Source organism: Oryzias latipes, chromosome 16 (assembly GCF_002234675.1).
Source record: "Oryzias latipes chromosome 16, ASM223467v1".
Lineage (NCBI taxonomy): Eukaryota > Metazoa > Chordata > Actinopteri > Beloniformes > Adrianichthyidae > Oryzias > Oryzias latipes.
Genome location: NC_019874.2, coordinates 17,369,676 through 17,389,134, shown reverse-complemented (window position 1 = coordinate 17,389,134; position 19,459 = coordinate 17,369,676).

Genomic DNA, 19,459 nt, shown 5'->3' with positions numbered 1-19,459 from the left:
TGTTAAAATTCAGAAAGGGTATACAGTACATTGAGGGTATTCAAATCTACTCTGCTTTCAGAAAAAAAAAAAAGTTTTGGTTGATGCTCCCCCTCTGCTGGCAGTAGGCAGCTCTTTTTTTGATGGTTACCTTAAAAAATGCGTTTGCTGTCTTATAACTGGCTTACGGTTGAAACTGAAATGCTCTCAGTTGTGTGCACAGACTTTGATGGTCTAGTCATTACAGGTGATTTTAATGTTCATGTTGATAATGTCAATGACAGAAATGCAAAAGAGCTCAATGCTGTCCTTGAAACCTTTGATCTAATTCAGCATGTAAGTTGCCCCACCCACAGCAGAGGGCACACTCTGGACCTGCTCATCACAAAGGGGGTTAATATTCACAATGTCAGTGTGGTTGATGTCGCCCTCTCTGATCATTTCTGTGTATTCTTTGACCTGTCTGTTACTCCCAAACCACCGCCTGGCCCTGCAGTTGTCCAAAGGAGACAAATAAATGAGAGCACTAGGGCACAGTTTGTAGAAATGATAAACCCTGAAAACGCCTCTGGTGCCAATGTTGATGAAATGCTGAATTCTGTTACTTCTAGCATCTTGAATGTTCTGGATGCCATTGCCCCTATGAAGGTTAAATTGAGAAAACATAGACAGAAAGCTCCCTGGAGGAACGATGATCTAGTCAGGGCACAGAAACAACAGTACCGCAGAGCTGAGCGAAAGTGGTGCAAGTCAAAACTCCAGGTTCATTATGAAATGTATAAGGGGGAGTTGTACGCTTACAACCAGATCTTATGCAGAACAAGGGAAAGGTACTTCTCTGAAATCATTGGAAGTTGCAGCAACAACTCTCGTGTCCTGTTCACAACAGTAAACAGATTAACTAACCCTCCAACACAGCTACCAATAGAACTGGTTTGCACACCTAAATGTAATGAGTTTGCTGTATTTTTTAATGACAAGGTTCAGGGCATTAAAAAAGCCATCAACTCCACAACACATATAACTATCGAACGGCCACCTACTCACTCTAAGCTGACTCACTTTGTACCTGTCACTGACCAAACTGTCCAAGAGACCATCACCCGTCTGAGCTCGTCTACATGCTGCCTTGATGTGTTACCCACTAGATTTCTAAAGTCTGTCCTGAACAGTGTGTTGCCATCAATTACTCAAATAGTTAACATGTCTCTTCAATCTGGAATATTTCCAGAGGCATTAAAAACTGCAGTCATTAAACCTCTCCTGAAGAAAAACGGTCTTGATCCCACTGTACTGAATAATTACAGACCTATCTCTAATCTGCCATTTTTAGGAAAAGTCCTTGAAAAAGTTGTCTACCAACAGCTCACTGATTTTCTCTTATTAAACAATTCATTTGATGTTTTCCAGTCAGGTTTTAGACCCCATCATAGCACAGAAACTGCTCTTATCAAGGTAACCAACGACATCCGCCTGAACACTGATGATGGCAAAGTCACTGTCTTAATCCTGCTAGACCTGAGTGCTGCCTTTGATACTGTTGATCATGGGATCCTTTTGCACAGACTCCAAGACTGGGTTGGCATCTCTGGATCTGCCCTAAGTTGGCTCAAGTCTTATCTAGAAGACAGGAAATATTTTGTTGAAATTGGGAGTTGTGTCTCAGACTACATGGCCTTGACTTGTGGTGTGCCCCAGGGATCGATCCTGGGACCCCTTCTGTTCAACCTCTACATGCTGCCACTAGGGCAGTTAATACGCAGTAATAACATATCTTATCACAACTATGCAGATGATACTCAGATCTATGTGTCACTGACAACAGGTGAATATGGGCCGGTGGATTCACTCAGCCACTGCCTCCAACAGATCAGTGCGTGGATGCAGAACAACTTTCTCCAGCTAAACTCAAACAAGACCGAAGTTATTATTTTTGGCCCACAGAAACAAAGAGAAAGTCTCAGCAGCTACCTTCATTCTCTGTCTCTTAAACCCTCAAATCAAGTCAGAAATCTAGGGGTAATCATGGACTCTGACCTGAAATTTAACAGCCATATCAAGTCAGTAACATCAGCGGCATTTTACCATCTGAAAAACATTGCCAAAATCAAAAACATAGTGTCAAAGCCAGACCTGGAGATACTTATTCATGCATTTGTCTCCAGTAGGTTAGACTACTGTAACGGCCTGCTCACCGGCCTCTCCAAACGAGCTGTAAAACAGCTTCAGTACATCCAGAATGCTGCTGCTCGAGTCCTGACCAGAACCAGGAAGTATGATCACATTAGTCCTGTGCTCAGGTCTCTGCACTGGCTCCCTGTACCTCAAAGAATAGACTTCAAAGCAGCTCTGCTTGTGTACAAGTCTCTCCATGGCCACGCACCAAAGTACATTTCTGACATGTTAGTGCCATATGAACCATCTCGTACTCTGAGGACCTCAGGGGCCGGCCTCCTGTTGATTCCCAGAGTCAGAACTAAACAAGGGGAATCAGCGTTTCAATATTCTGCAGCTAAAATCTGGAACAGCCTCCCTGAAGTCGTAAGACAGGCCTCTTCTGTGCTCATGTTCAAATCTAGACTTAAAACATCTCTGTTTAGCCGTGTATATGACTGAAAGGTCCTATCTGCACTTTTCTTTCCTTTCCTTCCTTTATTTTTAAATCAGTTTTCAAATTTTTTTTTTTCTTCTTTTCTTTTAAAGTAAATTTTATGTTGATTATTTCTATGATGTATTGTGATTTTAATGCATTTTTCTGTTTTGTGAAGCACCTTGAATTACTTTGTGTATGAATTGTGCTATACAAATAAACTTGCCTTGCCTTGCCTTGCCTTGCCTTGCCTACGGTTCAGAGGTGAAATCCACTCGCTTATCTATAGTCAGATAGACAAGAGTGAAGATTTATCCATTCTATAGTTACAAGTGAAACTATTCTAACTTAATGAACTCTGACTCTTCTAACAAAACAAAAAAAGAATTGTATTCAATTTGGATTTTGGTTTGAGTTAGAAAAGATGACTTTTTGAAAATATTGAAAAATGGCAGTTCGTCTATTATTTTGGCGTGTGTTTCTGTGGTGGAGTGGTCAGTCTGCCAATTACATACCCAGGGCATCATATCCAGTGCTAGAAAACCATTTTATCCTTAGGAAAGAATCCCAACATTACTCTGACTGTAAAATCAGCTTTGGATGAAAGTGTGCAAGCTACCTACTTACTGCGTACACCCTGAGCATTTGACGCGCGTTCTTGAATGCTTTAGACGCTGGTTCTTGAATACATGTTTGGCCAATGGCGTTCACACTGAACAAGGGGGGGCTTCTTATTTTTCTCTTTTTACTGTTTACTAGCTTTACTAGCTTTTCTGCCACCCACAGTTGGACAGACGTTTGGTGTGAAATGTCAAAGCGGTGCAAATCTGGCAAATCCTACTCCAGGCTTTTTCTTTTACAGCTCTTTTGAAAAATTTGGAGTCATATGAATCCATCCGGGCACAAACCACAATTATTCATTTCTCTTCTATGATACATTTTCAAACGGTTGGCACTTCCATAAATGAAGAGGGATGCCATCCATATGTCACTACCAAATCCAAATCCCTGATTGGTCAAAGTTTGACCTGGTTTAACTTGCAACGTGCGTGCAGATGCCACCCGTTTTGTACGTAGAGCCTGAGAATGGTTGTAAAAACTTGTGTAGGAAATTTAGAGTTTTGAATGCAGAAGCCCGTCATGCGTGTTTACGCGTGTTTACATAGACTTTTCCATGGAATTGGCCTGTGCATTGCTGACGGTGTGAACGTAGCTTCACAGAGGGGGAATTCATTTGTAAAGTACAAGTCTAATTGCTCATTAATAACAGTGATAGTCAACACTTGACCCCTATGAACTTTGTTTCTAAAATTGCCTAACTCTTAAACTGTGCTCTGATTGGGCTGCATGCATAGTGGACAGTCAACCACATTCAGTCAAAGGTTGTTTCACAGGCTTCAGGTTAACAAACAAAGCACTGCAGTGGTGTTGTTATTCAATCCATTGCTTCCTATTAGTGTGTAAAAGTGATTCCAACCATTATGTTTACCCTTGACATCAAGTCAAATCATGGCAACGCCTCTTAATGACACAACAGACACATGAATTTAGCCAGGTGATTGTTGAGTTGCTTCATGCTTCACGATGTCCAGATTTCAGAATGTCTATACATAGAATGGTAAATGTGTACACTTAAATAGCCCTTTACTATATTATTAGAAGCCCCAAAGCGGTTTACAGTTACAGTCTCATTCACCCATGCACACACACATTTACACACTGATGGTGGCTTCATTGCTAAATACTGGTGCCAACCTATAACCACCAGGAGCAATGTGGGTTTTAGTGTCTTAAGGAAACTTTGACACATGGGTGGGCAATGTGGGAAACGAACCTCAGACGTTGACCGCTTTAACTCTGCACCATGGCTGCCATCTGCTCAATGGAAAACAGGTTGTTTCAGAAGGGTGGTGGGACTGCAAAGCCGTACTTAAAAATGTATTTTTAACCTGCAGAGCATGTTTAAAATTCACGTGAAACATATTAAAAAACACATTCTAATATGTCTTCTTCAAAGCTAAAGCCTTTGTTCCTGTGTCATCCTTTAAAATATTTCACAGTATGTGGATGCGTCACATTTTTTAAACTGAACTTTGTGCAAAGATTAAATCCTTGTGAAAAAAAAAGGAATACAGCAGATGAGATTAATAGCACTGGGCAGCCGAGCAAGCAGTGAGGCTTAGAGCCAGCAGTCGGAGAGGGCCCACAGCCAGTAGAAGCCCTTGTTCAGTTCCTGTGCCAATTAGAGCCACTGGTCAAAAACACATCGAATAGGGCAAGTTTGAAAATCAATATTCAATAAGTAAATGATGCTCTGAATTTTTGAAAAATTAAAGTCATTTTCACATATTCTGTTTTTGTTAATCCTATTAGCTTTTAACATGAATAGGTAAAAACATCACCAAGTGTCAGGTTAATTTAAAAAACTAATTTACGCTTCCTAAAACTACAGCTTTGCGGACTAAGTTTAATTTTGCTGCTGACATAATCGACATAAGCTCTTTTCCACATCCCCACGTGTCCCAAATGCTCATGGTTTGGACATGACGTTGAACTGCCCAGCCTCTTTGGCTCACTCTGTTCCGTCCTGTGGTGGACAGACACAGGTCAAGGCTTTTGGCCAAAAACAGAGAGGTGGAATCATCAGTCAGCAGCTTGAGCCAAACTGACCCTCTGCGCTGTGTTCTGAGCAAGACAAAAAGGTCGTCCGGGGGTCAAGAAAAGGGTCAAACATCAACAGACTCACTCAGTGGTAAATGTCACGCGCGCAGGAGCACACTCGACAGCCTTGTCCAGCAATGACCAGTGACTGTGACTGATCTCTGCCGCTGCCCAGACTTTAATTTATCACTTGATTTGACTGATTCAAACTAGCAGCCAGAGCCAATTGGAAACAGCTTCAATAATCATAATAATGCGCTTGGCAGTGTGTTCTCTATAGAGCATGATCTATAGGTGATTACTTACATGAAGCAAGAACATGTTGTAGGAAATCAAAACTAGATAAAAATGATAAATGGCCATGGAGCTTAAAGACGAGAGGTGAGGCTCTATTTTGATGCTAATCTTCTCCTTCCTCCCTCCCTCAGGTGGGCTCCTCAATAACAGATCACAGATTCAAGCAGCACAAAAGAGCAATCACAGAACAATTTAACCTCTCCTGCGTCTGTGCTCACAACCTCAGCGCGTGCGACTCCACAGCACAATCGGAATAACTGCCAATTCGCAAAGCTCCCGCACGATGAATTCCTCACAAATGATAACTTTTGGGCCTCCCAGTGATAAAGTAATTTCTCCATCTCTCCTGTTGGGGGCCTGCGGAACGGCCGAGGGCTGTGATAATCTCATAAACAGTAGCTGTGTAGATATGGGCCATCTATTATGACCGGGAACAGTGGCGTAGATAGAAGCATTTATTATTGGAGACAGCAGACAATACATTCTCATTCTGTGATACTACTGCTGACAGACAGAGCGTGATCCATCTTTACCGACTGAGCACAAAGAGAGGAGAGGGAGAGCGACAGATGGAGAATAAGAGAGAAATAAAAAAAGAGTGTGAGGAGAAGGACAGCACACAGAATTTGAGAAAGAAAAGGGGGATGAGTCAGAAAGAATGCAGAGAAGAATTGTTCTTTGTCCAGTAGGCATCAGCTTTTCTTCTGTCTGTAGTGGTCGCACACAATCGAACGTCCTGTAAATGTTCACACAAACAGGGCTTTTCAGGCACTTGATGGAACTGACAGTTTGTTGCTGCTTTGGAAAAGTAAATAAGTGTAATCAGCTTTCTTGCCTTGCTGTTATTTTCCTCCTAATACTAATATGTTAGTGTCCAGCCTTACATTTTTCCTGAAATCCAGTGCTATTTTGATAAAACATAGTGCGCGTTAGCACTAACTGTGGGATTACTTTGCTTATTCACTGCACGACTGATAGAAAATGCTTTTTTTACATCCAAAAAAAGACTTGATTGAATTGGTTAATGGTATTTATACTCTAGCGTCCCGCCACTTTGTCCTGACCCTAAACCCTTAGACGGTACTTGTCAGGGGGAGGATGTAAGTAGTGGCGGAAGGCTGGTGCACAATACTGGCTTTACACCCCCACATAAGCCTCTGAAAAGCTAAAAAGAATCCTTAACAACATGTACACATGCACAGAGCACACAGTGTTGTTTGTACTGGGCTAAATCATTATTGATCATTATTCATCATTTAGTTCCCTCTGTTTGGTGCAGTGCGATTCATGTATTGTCCCTCTTTCCCTCTCCCCTCCTGGGGAGTGGGAGTGCTTCCAGATTCCAGTTGGCTCATCCGTGCTCCTGTACCTGACCGTTTACCTCGTCTCTGGCTCCCCTCTACTACTGCTCCTACACCTGGCTGTGGATCCTGTCTCCGGCTCGACTCTCGCCCCCGCCTGTCCCCCCAACTCCATCTGGATAAAGCTCGTCTGCTGGACTTAATTATGTAGTTGTAGAGTTAGATAAGCTAATTCTTCTCTATGAGTTCTGGTACATCGCCTGTTCGTCCTGGGGGAGGATCCCTCCTAGTTTTTCCTTACTGCAAAGGAGGGTCTAAGGGCAGGGATGTCCAGTTTAGTTTAGTGACTTTGTTATTTCAATTTAGTATTTTCCTGTTAAATTCTACGTATTCATGATCCTTTTGATTTTATGTTTAACTTTTTCAATTACCTATACAAAGCCCATCGAGACGACTGTTGTTAATTTGGGCTATACAAATAAAAATTGAAAATTGAAATCAAAACCAGCTTTCCAACTGCATCATCTTGACTGGATTTCATATCAAAGGACCCTGAGCTTTAAAGGAAACAGGTGAAGAAGAAACCTGCCAGGAAGATTTACCAGTGCAAAAACCACGCCACCGTTTTAACCCTAAAAATTCACAGAAACAATTAGTTTCTCAGTTACATTTATTCAAGCAACTTTTAGTCAAACATGTGCTCCTAATAACAGTTTTACTTCATCATTCTTTTTACTTTTATGTTAATACAATATGATACAACTGGTACTCTTACTCAGCTACAATAAGCTGTATTTGGTTAGTATTTTTTTAGAAGTGTTTGTATAATTTATTATAGGAATGCTCATTAGTATTTGCACAATACTGGTACTGGCAGATAATTGCATAACAAGGTATAATCTTGCAAACATAGTTTGGCTTGACAATATAATAAATATACAACACTGCCTCCTAAAAACCTAGTGTTTGCTAAAGCAGCAGTGAGGATTGATGGTCTAACATTTAAAAACCCACCATAACTGGTAATAAATTAAGACTAGATGTAATACATTTAATAAATTAAAAGTCTTTACCCAAAACTGAATTTCTCTGCATTTTGTAGTATTGTAAAAATCCAACAATGTACAGTACATCTCTTATTTATTCTGAACATCAGTTGACATGTATTTTAAGCCAGGAGTTGATTTTTTTTTAAATCTTATAGGTATTCTAAATCTACACAATAATCAAAATAGTTGGTCACAGTATTCCATAAGTTTTCACCTTTAAATTTGTTATTAAATAGTATTGAAATAATTTATTTCCATTTTTCTTTTCATAAGGTAATTAATTTAATGACAAAATTTTACATTTGAAATAATATTTTAAAGTACAGATATTCTTACTTTAGTCCAATTTTTGATTTTTTTATACAGAAAGTCATTAAAGGCAAGGCACTTTAATGACCGCGATAATTACAAAGCTTCTGAAAGACTTTTTAGATTGTATAGGACTATGTTTATATTAGATGTTATGAGGAGAAGGGTTTTATGTTAGAATGAACAATAACTGACTTGCGGGTAGTAAATAGCTGTTGATGTTATCAGGTTCAAAAACTTTGATTTACTTTTTATAATAATGATTTTATTGTCATGGTGCCTCTGTCAGGTTCCTCCCCCCTCCCCTCTCTGCTTGGCCTAATTCACCACAGCTGCCGCCACTCAATTCATCAGCCTGCCAGACCTTCTTAAGGAGCTCCAGGACCAGTATTCAACGCGAGTTCGTTGCCTCTAATGGTGCTTAGTCTGGCCACCTCACAGTCCCTTGTCATAGATCTCTCGCATTGTCTTACGTACATCTTGTCCTGTCTCCAGGAATCTCATGCCACGAGGGGACACTCAAATCTGGACTCGCCAAGCAGACGCCCATCGGGAGTTACCTGCCTCACTGGGGAATCTCGCCGAACGCCAAGCCGCCTCACGAGCCTAAGCCGGACCTCCAGCCTCGTCTCGAGCCATCGCCGATCCTCAGGTCTCGCCCCGGATCCACGGACCCTCTCCAGCCACGCCACCTCCCTGCCGTACCGGAACATCACCCATCAGCAGAGCAAAATAAACTCTTACCTATCCTTACTCACCTTCTGTCGTCCTTCCGGGTTTCAGCATCTGGGTCTGCCTAGCCTTGCAAGTCATGACATTTATTAAGTCTGATCACAAAAAAAGTTTACTTTTTAAAAAAAAATCTTTCATTGATTTTCATTCAATAGTTTTAGTGAAGGTACTATGAAGCTTCATTTATAAACAAATAAAAAGGAGCTGCACTGTTTACCCACTGTGTGAAAATGACATGAGGTCAGAGCACAAACGTGGCAATGAAAGTCAAAAAAATAAAATGTAAAAATGGAATACAGAGAAACCACAGGGAAAAAAAAACTGTACACAGACACAAACTCACTGGTTCTTCATTTCACAGGATTTCTTCTAGCTCAACGTGTGGCATTTGCATTACCAGCTGTGGATAACAAATGCTGGAATTATTGTGCTGTTTCTGCAGAATAAAGTGATGCAATTTTTCAGAATAACCACCAGGTATGTGTGTGATTAAAAATGTTCTCAGCTTTTTGTTAGTTGTTATTGTAAAAATGAGCAACGCACAAAGGACAATAACCCCGGACTCTGTTGGAGCACAGATGCATTTCCTGCGAAGGTTGAAAAAGATTTCCGGTGGAGTTACACATATGACTGCAACTCAGGAGATCACAATGTGTGTCTCGCATCTCGAAGGGAATACAGTCCATTATGTCAATTATTGAGATTGAGAAGCTGGTGGGCGTGTTCTTATAAAGCTACAGCTTGCAGCATTCATGCCAAGCTAAGCCGATTGCTTCCCATCGCACTCATCATTGTACTCATCTCAGTCTTACAAAAAAAATCTAAGAAATCATGAACAGTAAACTCCTTTCAGATTTTTAAAACTAGAGGACAGTTACAGCCCTGGCATTGGTGACCGTTAGCAAATGATGCACCTTTAATTAAACTTGGCAGGTTTCTGCGTCCATGCATCACCACGTTGTGGAGGACACGGATGGCTTGGCAGAGGACCCGGACCGTTTTTAGAGTGAAAAAAGACAGAATAAAGCCAAAGCGTTAACTCAACAACAGGCTTGAAAAGGAATGTTACAAAAGACAAGCTGGCAAACAGATGACGGGGAAAACAAGAGGAGCGTAATGGAACAGGACCAGGTGATATTTTTACTTGTTTCCCAAATACCTCTGTTAACTCAGATGTTTGACTGAAAGAGAGCAGGCATAAAGACAGAAAAAGCTGTAGCTTATTATTAGCGTGCAATGACAGATGAGAAGAGATGCAATTAGAATGAGCCATATGGATGATCATATGGTCTTTTTATAATTAGCAGTATTTTAATATAGAACAACAACTTGCCTAAAACAAGAGACAAGAAAGCAATAGTTGAATCATTAATAACTTTTCTAGTGAGAGACTTAGTTCAGTTAACAAACAATGAGAGAGAGTCATTTTAATTATTTATAAAGTATTAATATCGTAAATCAAATCAGCTTTATTTATTAAGAACTTTTCATACACTGGATCTTAATCCTTTTTAACCTTTAACCATTTCACCCAGTAAAAAAAAACATTTTTTGTATTTCGCTATTTTTATAATTTTTTATTATTATTATTTATCCGTTGTTTATTGCTACTTTCCACAATGTACAACAACAAAAACAAATCGAGTTAAGATTCAAAACCCAGAGGAAAATTGTTCTTGGGCTCTCCAGGTTTAAGTGCTTGATCAGAACTCATCTAAGAATAATAGCGTTATGCACACAGGTTTTTTAAAAGTAGTAAAAAATAAGATTTATAGAAAAAAAAAACAAGACGTTTCTGTTCGAGAGCAAAATACTAGTGTTAAAAGTAATAGAATACATTAGTTGACAAAAAATAAAACTGCCATTAAAACATAGGGCAAGTATATTATTATGAATACAACATAATCATATACAATATTTTGAGTTGATCAATATTATAAAACATTTATCAGACAATGCACATTTATTAGTTACTGCATGATTATTGACAATAAAAATAATAAAGAGCTACAATAAAATAAAAGTATGGAGCTGTTTTATAAATATGACTTTTTACATAATCAAGTGAATAAAAATAAAATAAAAATAAATTGGAGTAAAATTTAGCTAAATCCAAGGTTTAAGCTAGTTATTTTGCTTTTTTTTGACAATTTTCCACCATAGATGAAGTCCTCAGATCCTCAGGAAGGCTGTTCCACAGACGAGGTCCACACAGCTCTGGAACAAGGCCTCTCTGTGGGTTGTTGCCCAAAATAAGAGTTCTTTAAACCTAAAACTCATGCATTTTTCAAAACGTCTCATTTTAAATTAGTGGTGGAGTGCATGGGCTCTATACATTGTAGCTGATTTAATTTAATGTCGCCCAATATCGTGTGTTTTTAAAAAGAAAATGAAAAGCTAAACAGGAAAAACATGGTAGCAAAACAACACATTTTTTAAATAAACCACATCTGTACAGTCAACAGTCTGACAGCAACAAAGTTTACTATGCTAAATTCAGGCTACCTTAATTGTTTTTAACTGTTTGTTAACTATGCAAGGATTTTATTCGCCAGCTCAAGTCTTATTTTCCGGGAAAACTTTCAAAGTGGTGCCCATCAAACTGAAGTTCTTTTAAAACATTTTCAGGGTTTTCTCAACTAACAGTTGCTTTGTCTTTGGCTGATTTAGAGATTCAAACACGTGCAACTCTAATTGCTCTGGTTGAGTGTTAGTGGTTTAATCCTGAGGAAAAGATTTTCCCCAAAGAAGAAAATATCTACTGTGGCTTCTGATTTTCAAATGTAAAATTGAACCACAACACAAAAACCATAGGTCTTCGCATTGAGACTCTTAGTTTTCAGGTTTTCAGGGCTGGTGGGGGTTTGGAGCCTCGGTTATGAAGGGCGGCTGGTCTGATGTGCTGCCTGGGATTGGAAGTCTCTTAGGTGTTTCTTGCAGAGAGCCATTCAAAAAAAATTAGTTCCAAGAATCACACCTGCTATGTGATTAAAATGCAGCACGTCGACTCTCTTAAATTTCAGGGGAAAATTATAAACCTCCGCAATCTTTCTACCATAACATCCTAGTAGGATAGAGGTAAATACATAATGGAAACCACAGCAGTCATCCATGCAAAGCCTGGGTCACCACAGCCCTTAGAGGTGAAACGGGTTGTCTGCCCGTGAAAAATGGACAAACTTGTATTGGGCACTAAAATGTCAAGGTTGTAAACTGCTCAGTGAGCCCGTAGAGTGAAAATGTCCATGTAAATATTTATCCCTGGGCCCGAATGGTCATAGTGAACACTTAAATAACATGCAAGGGTAAGTAAGGGTGAAGTAGGTGAGACAATACACGTCGTATGAAATTTTCTTTCTTTTTTTTCACCCCAAATCCTGTGCCCTGCAGGAGCCTGTTAGTTCTGTTTACCTGCAAGACACAGCTTTGCTCCCTTTAAGATGCTGTCCCTTCTCTCTATGGCCCTACATGGGTCCCGGACAATCCAATAACCCTTAGGGGTCATAAGGCTTCACATAAGTATTTTTTATTAATATAACACTATGCATGGACAAATTCAAAAAATTCTACAAAGTGCAATCCAAAATTCTTGGGAAATTGTGCACGTATAGAAACATTTCAGAAAATAAAAAATGTAACATTTACAAGTACGTTTGAAGGCAGCAGTTGTTCTGTTAGAGCTGAAGCTATCACAGCGTGCTACAACTTTTACATGAAAAATAAATGAACAACAGCAAAAATGTAGCTAAAAGGGAATTTTAAGTATGCCACCGGTCCATCAAGGCTAAAATTGGTTCAGATGCAGCATGACTTTCTATAATTTTATAATATCATTGTTGCCCTAAGGGAGCAACTGTTATAGGATAGTTTGTACTTTTCACTTGCTAAACATGATCTACTTTTACAAGTCTGTCTCTTCTGTGCAGCGCAGCTCCTGCATCTTTGTGATCCATTAAAGGTCACCGTTGAACAAACTGCACTACAGCAGAGTTTTCCCATAACACTCTCCAAACATGGAGGATCCTTTTTATTTCTTCCTTCTTCACAGTTCGCCTTCTTTGTAAGTCTCCCCACCTATATTTATTGGCAAACTTTTAAAACTTTTGAGTGTCAAATCTTTCAAAATCACTATTATTTACTATATTTGCTTTGATGACATTTTAATGGTGAGACTTGTATCAGAGACTGTGTCACACAACAAAGATTTTCTGTTATAACAGTGACAGCACAATGATTGCAGGATCTAAAAACTGCATTATGTGAGGCGAAAACTTTGATCGTGTATAATGGGTTCATTTGAAGTTCATTTCATCTCTTCATAACACAACTATGATTGGATGCTGTTTTACCTCTGGGGTCAAATAAAGTTGATCTAACAGTATTGACAAAACATTAGAAAATGTGAACAGTTGTGTGTTAGAATAGAAATGGGCTGTCCTGCTGATGGAACATCAGGCGGCTACTGATGCTGCAGAACCGCCTCAGGGGTACAACCACGCACGACATGCTTTCAAGCATTTTTGTGTGGATCTGTGCTTTCTTTGTATGTGTGTGTGTGTGCCCTACGGGGTGGTGTATCAGTAATCGTGTCTCCCCGTATTATCTGTGTGGCAACACGTGTGTTTGTGAAAGAAAGATAGGTTCCGTGTTTGTAGAGATGAAAAACACCAAAAAAAAGGCAAACAAACGCAATATTGGTGTGGATTGAACAAAAAGATGAAACCTCTGGTAATATTGGACATATTCTGAGAGGAGGAGGGGGGTTAAGAGCAAAGAAGAGGAGTAACCTTAGAGGAGCTGCCTCTGTAAGACCAGTTAACTTTCTTCATTTTATGGAGAAAAAAAAACAATTCTGATTTAGCAAATATATGAAATAGAAGATTGGGAAAAAAAACTAAAAGTAGGTTAATTAGTTGTATTTCAAAACTGTTTGCAAATATGCAATGTTCTCATTTCACCACCAGGGTGCAATCTAGTTGAATAAACTCTTGTTTTACTTTTTTTTTTTTTTTATTTGTTAGCAGTGGTGGTAACTCCAATAAAATTCTTTAACTATTTAAAAGATTAACCCGTCGCCAACCCTTCACCTGTGAGGAGTTTTTGATTTTTAATCTCTTTTTGGTTGTTTTGTCAAACAAAACCATCTGGAAGCTTTGGAAAAAAAAAACACGCAGGAGGCTGAATGAAGAATGTGTACTACACTGACTACCATTAATAAACATCAACTAATCAGATGAACAAACCACAGGAAGAGCCAGTTGGTAAATAACATTCTTATCAAAGCCAGACAGAAGGAGAGCAAGAACATTGCTATCAAGTAAAGCCTCCCTGTTGTTCTTTGCTATTGTTTCATTAAAGAAACTACTCTCCAGTTCTGATCAGCATTAACCATCATGGCTGGCTGTCCCCGCATCCAAAAGCACTTCCAGCATGAACGGGATGCAAACAGGTTCAATCCCCTGTGAGTCAAATGAGGAGCACTCCCTAGAGATTATCCATAGAGAAGGCTGGGTCCATAAGCAACAGAGTAGCAGGACTAAACTCGCTTTGATAATTCAGAAAAGTCAGAGTAATTAGCTCAAAGGGAAATTCTGTTTTGTTGAAAGTCCCACTCCAATCACCTTTTGATCAATTTTAAAAGCATTCCCAGTGGTCTTTTAATTATGATTATGTCCTTTTTAGCCAAAATCAAAAATTCCAGGATGTAGAGTGGCAGTAGTGCATTAGAAATTTACATCTGAGTTGCGGGTGAGACTGTTGGCGTGGAGTAAGTCTTCCCTGACTGTTCATTATCCTTTGTCTACACTCTCTCCTGCTAGTTTACAGCCCCTCACACCCCCAACCTAACATTACCGGTACAACAAAGATGCTGAGCAATATTTGAGTTATCTAGTCAGTTTTAAACAGTTTTAAACCAGATTAAAGCTCAGACCAGGAAAACAAAGACATGCATGGATCTATTAGTCTACAAGTGGATGCATCACAATGGAGCAGAGCCGGGAGCTTCTGCCCTGCCCATGTACATTTACGTCACATTATAAGCAAAACTAGAAGCTTTTTCAATTACATTTTTTTTTGTCTGCTCCTGATTCACAATGATTTGAAGAAAGACATACTCACAAATGTAATTCTAAGCTTAATTTTCTTTTTATATGTCCTCCAACTTGAGAAAAATGCCAAAGGTATTTAAAGTTGAACTGAAGGACCTCTGGAGCCTTTCTGGATGGTGTTGTTAATCAGTTTATTTTGTTTGATCTATTTTTTGTCAAATTTTCTTCTTTTTTTGGGTTGAGTTCTGTTCTTTTTTAAGCTTTGTCTATTTTGTCCATTTAAAAAAAATCTTTTTGGTTTATTTTAAAGTTTAACTGTGAGATTTGTATAAATTGCATTTATTCTGTTAGCGAAGAAAAACATGTGTTTCTTTGAAAGAAACCACTGCCTTTGTGTTTGAGTTTGCTTTTGCTGTAGGACAGAAAGACCTGTGTTCCTAGATATATGATTCTAGATTAGATCTGAAATGAGGGCACCAGCTGATTTGGTACTACTGGTTCACACAACACTGGCCTTTAAACAATCGTGATCTTTACTTTGTGCCACATGGGTTTTATGGTTCGGTTTGACAAAAACTCATGACTTGAAAAAGTTGTAATTTTTCTGATTCTGCTTGGCAATTTAGCAAGAATTAAAGTTCTAGGACAAAAACCTGACAACACCGCTTTCCCTCATACAAGTTTCCCTTTATTTTCTGACTTCACCAAACCTTTGACCAAATAGAGCAATCTGTAAAACAAAAGAACCTGTTACCTGGAATGTTGTCATAACTCCTTCATGAAAGAGCTCTCTCTGTCTCTTTCATCCTCTGCTACAAATTCTACCTTCCACCATGTGTTCCCAAAATATGTATCTCTTGATCACATGTGACATTGTAGGATAGGGCTTTCCAAGGCAGGTAATGATTTTTTTGTTCCTCTTTCTGTGTTGAGAGGTATCGCAGTAGTGCTGGTTATCAGGCCATTTATTACCCTGCCAGCTCGCCACTCAGCTGTCTGAGTGAATGCAATCTCTCCTGATTCACACAATTACCCCAAGATAGAGAGAGGAAGAGAAATATGTCTCACAGTGGTATTGTGGGTCAGGGAGAGTTTAGGGAAATACACAGAGAAAGAGACGCTCACCACTTCTTTTTTTTTAAATAGCTCAGGAATTTGTTGCTTGGATCCACAGAACAGAATATTGAATAATTTAGTATTGAAATAAAAGCATAAAACGCTGCTTATTTCCTAAAAGGTAAACCAGCAGGTGTTATAAGCCAGTTAATGGCCTTTGAAGGATGCATTATCACTTTTTAGCCTCCGCTTCGCGTCAGGCTTCCACGACGTGCGTTAAAAAGTGATAATCCATACTTCAAAGGCCATTAACCCTTACATAAACTAGCATTTTTTAACCTAAAACAGTTAAATTAATAATTAAGATTATGAGTGGGAGCTTAGTTAATAAAAAAGAGCTTAGTTAATAAAAAGAAGATTGTACATCTCTGTTCCTCACCACTGTGAGGGAATCCTCTCTATAAGATTTAAAGTGAAGATTTGTTTACAAATAAATGTAATTATTTTTATTTCTTTATTTAAATTTGGACAAGCAATGTTTTAGCACAGCTTGAACATAATTATGTCAGAAGTAGAATAAAGTTGTCCCATGAGGCAGGTAAAAACTATAGAAACTATAGACACACGCTGAAACTTCAAACAAACAATGACAAAGAAAGGGAAAGGCATAGAGTTTATATAGCATACAACACCACAGAGCAGATGTGACCACAAAACTTCAACATTTGCATTAAAAACAAGCACTAAAATCTGAAAAAAAGAGAGGATCAGGTAAGATTAGGTTGCAGTTTGTAATTTGTGCCATTCAATATTGCTAAATACTTGACAATTAAACTGCAATTTTTTTATTGACTTTCATTTTCTTTTTAATGTTTTAAAAAGACCAGAATGAACTTTAATGGAAAACTACAGTGGAGTAACCTGTTGATGTGTTTACCCCACTAACTTCATACTTGTCAAAAAGGTTCTCTCTTGGCCTGCATGGTGGTGCAGTGGTTAGCACTCTTGCCTAACAGTGAGAAGGTCCTGGCTCAAATCCCAGCTGGACTCCACTCTTAGTGGAGTTTGCATGTTCTCCCTGTGTATGTGAGGGTTTTCTCCAAGCATTCCAGCTTCCTCCCACAGCCAAAAAACATATTTCACTGGTTAAATTGTTACACCAAAGTGTGTGTGAGGGAGGGACAGCTGACCAATCCAGGGCGTACCCCCCTTTCACCAAGACAGGCTTCTGCAACCCTGTGACCCCAGAAGGGATTTAGCAGGTTAAGAACATGGATGGATGGATATTCTCTTTGTTCCTTTATGTCTTTTTCCTTTCTTATCTGCAGATGTTTTCTCTTGTTTGTGGTAATTGTATCACAGAGAGCTGTTGCATAAAAATCTCCGTGCTGCACTTCTTGGGGCAGGAGACTTCATCTAACAGACTGCAGGTTGTGCTGAACCCCCTGATACAGCTGGATCTGAGATTGATGTAAAAAATTAAGGTTGTTCAAGTCTTGGGCTTTATTAATTACAAATTCCAGATGAGATCTTTTAAAAGAAAATCATTTCTTAAGCTAAAGAACTCAAGTGAAAAAAAACCCTCAAACTAGCAGCAGCAGCAGCAGCAGTGATGGAACATTTTCTAAAATGCCACAAAGAGAAAACATCCCCCTTTTGTGTGCAATGTTTAAATCTATTGTTGAGTTAAGTGAGTGCATGACTTAATGCTTAGTGGGTTGCTTGTAACCTAACATTGACAGAATTGACTAGATTTTAAACTTTAATTTGACAAAAATAGGAAATAATTCTGAGATGTGATGAAAGAGAGACAACAAAATTGTTAATTTAGCACAAATTACTTTTATTTTTTTAAATCAAAGGAAATCAAATATTAAATGGAAAATATTAACTATTGAGCATATTAACCCAGAGTGAAGTGATGCATAGTAATGGTAAAAGTCTATGCACACTCCCCATTTCTGACAAATGTAATAAAGAAAACATGTTTAAAAGACCGAATCAAAAGCTTTCCTCTCCTCTCTTTTCTCCTCAGTCTCGAGATATTCTATCCTGTGCTAATGCACGCTGCATTCTGTTTCACCGGTACAGCGGGAGTCATCAAAAACTGCAAAGAAACAGGCCACATTTCTCCCCTAGCCCAGCACTTCTGCATGTGTCTGCAAGTGTGCATGTGTGTGTGTGAGTGTGCATGCTTGCCTCTGTGTGTTTGCTTCTGATGAGAAGAGCAGCTCAGCAATATTTAGTGTTACAGCGACAGAACAGCTTTAGGATAGAACAGAGGCTCACCTTCACAAAAGACCAAATGAGAGGCGAAAAGTGCAGAGAGATAAGGAGAGAAAAGAAACACAAACACTCTGACTTTTGAATCCACTGGTGAAATGTTTCCAGCAAAGCCATCTGCCGCTTTCCCCTACATCTCCTTAAAAACACAGAAAAAAACCCTGTTGTGAGTGAAAAATCTTTAAATAAGCGACTCGTCGCATTTCGGGCAGACACTCGGCAGAATTGCAGGTTACTCCCCTAGGGCGGGTCTGTTAATTAACCCACTTGCTTAGCGTCCTATTTAAGTCAGGTGTACAATTGTTCATTCTCTCTTACCTTCAGCGCTCATTCTTTGCCCCTCCCTCCTCCCCGGCTTCCACCTGTGGGCTCCGTTACGGGGGTTGTTACCCGAAAGTGTATGGAAAAATAATTGTCTCAAGGAATTGAACGGAGCCTTATGCCAAAACAAAGTTGTGAATCAAATTGTGAATGTCATCCTAAAGATGTTGTGAAAACCTAAAGATGTCGTGAAATAAATGTTCTTCTGCAAGAGTTGTCTGACTGAAATAAGCGACTCGTCGCATTTCGGGCAGACACTCGGCAGAATTGCAGGTTACTCCCCTAGGGCGGGTCTGTTAATTAACCCACTTGCTTAGCGTCCTATTTAAGTCAGGTGTACAATTGTTCATTCTCTCTTACCTTCAGCGCTCATTCTTTGCCCCTCCCTCCTCCCCGGCTTCCACCTGTGGGCTCCGTTACGGGGGTTGTTACCCGAAAGTGTATGGAAAAATAATTGTCTCAAGGAATTGAACGGAGCCTTATGCCAAAACGAAGTTGTGAATCAAATTGTGAATGTCATCCTAAAGATGTTGTGAAAACCTAAAGATGTCGTGAAATAAATGTTCTTCTGCAAGAGTTGTCTGACTGAAATGATATAAATGAGTATATCCACATATATTTGGTCCAGCTGTGGATGAGCTTAAATGCTGAGTGCAGTTGGTGGAACTTCACAGCATCAGCCCATAGCTATTGTTTCAGGTGATGGACAACTGTACCAAAGTGAGACTAAAATAGGAGTTATATACTGCAATGTGAAGACTCCTGTTCTTTCATTGAGTCAGACAACAAGGAAGCATAGACAGTAAATCAGATTGAATGTAAAGTGTCGTC